At 46.3% G+C, this 1,467-nt stretch overlaps 1 pseudogene; it reads right to left on the bottom strand.

The window, feature by feature from the left end:
- Nucleotides 1-342: 342 nt before the first annotated feature.
- LOC110300874 (ferritin heavy chain-like) lies at nucleotides 343-922 on the bottom strand (annotated as a pseudogene).
- Between the last annotated feature and the right edge of the window lie 545 nt (nucleotides 923-1,467).

Raw genomic sequence — 1,467 nt, forward strand, 5'->3', positions numbered from 1 at the left:
GACACGGGTCAGATGTGAGAGAGGCAGACCCCCTGAAAATGAATTTAGGTGAATCAAACAAAAAGCATCCTTTGCGCCATCCCTCACTTGGCATGAATGAAGGCCTATGTTTGGAGCAGAATTTCATCGTAACTAGTCTGAACATCCTACACAGACTAATACAATCCATACAGATATCTTTTGGGGGGTGGGGAGTACCAAAATTCTTTATTTGAAGAAATGGTACAAATTAAAGAACTTAAGCCGATGTTTTGGTGCAGCTCATAGAAAGGATAAAGGCAGCCTGACATGCATGAACTGCGTCAGTGACCAGTAAAGTCACGTGGCTTTGGGGAAATCAGCTTAGCTCTCAACACTGTGTCCCAGGGTGTGCTTGTCAAAGAGATATTCTGCCACACCAGATTCAGAGGCTCCCATCTTGAGTCAGTTGGTCAAGTGGTCACCCAGTTCTTTAATGAATTTCACCTGTTCATTTGGGTAATGCGAGTCTCAATGAAGTCACATAGGTGGGGACCATTCTTGTCCGTAGCCAGTTTGTGCAGTCCCAGTAGTGATTGACTCACACTCTTTTCCAAGTGCAGCTCAGCCCGCTCCATTGCATTCAGCCCGCTTGCCCAGTCATCACATCACAGTCTGGTTTCTTTATATCCTGCAGGAAGATTCGGTCACCTCGCTGGTTCTGCAGCTTCACCAGTTTCTCAGCAGAGAAAGTATTTAGCACAGTTCTTCAGAGCCACTTCATCTCAGTCAAAATAACAAGACATAGATAGATGTAGGAGGCATAGACAGATAGATATAGGAGGCATAGACAGATGTAGGAGACATACAACTCCAGGTTGATCTGGCGGTAGATGGCCGCCTCCGAGTACTGGTGGTAGTTCTGGTGCACTTGTGGCTCTTATGAGGGAGACACAGTGGTCATGGCGGCAGGGGCGGGGCGACGCTCAACAGAGCAACGAAGTTGCAAAGGGCTCAGGCTAAAGAGGCCGGCGGGGGTCAGAGGGGTCAAGCACCAGGTTCTGTTCAAGCACTGTTGAAGCAGGAAACAGCAGCAACTCTGGGCAAGAACATCTTCCATACAGACATCTTGATGATACTAAATTTTGTTTTGAGATTTGTATATTACAGAGTGTACAGCTTTGGTGAGATTGTCAGACACACTCACTGACCTGCTTGAATTCCTGATCTCATGGACTTTCAGCGGAATCCATCAGAGACTAATAACAGTTGTTGGCATAGCCTTCTTAAGGTCTAACCAACTCCTCCATTTTCCCTACCCTTCCCTCCATCCCTTCCAAGATATTTCAGTGCCCATATTCAGCAGGAAGAAGTTATGAAGTGTTACTGTCCTGGTTCCCTGGACTTGGTGGTCTGGAGGTGGTTATTGTTGTCTCTCTGGGGAATTTAGAAATGGTCGTAATTTGAACAGGGAGGAAATAACTAGAATTGATTGTGTAGCCACAATCT

Source organism: Mus caroli, unplaced genomic scaffold (assembly GCF_978045245.1).
Source record: "Mus caroli unplaced genomic scaffold, Mus_caroli_1 scaffold_10, whole genome shotgun sequence".
In the NCBI taxonomy this organism is placed as follows: Eukaryota; Metazoa; Chordata; class Mammalia; order Rodentia; family Muridae; genus Mus; species Mus caroli.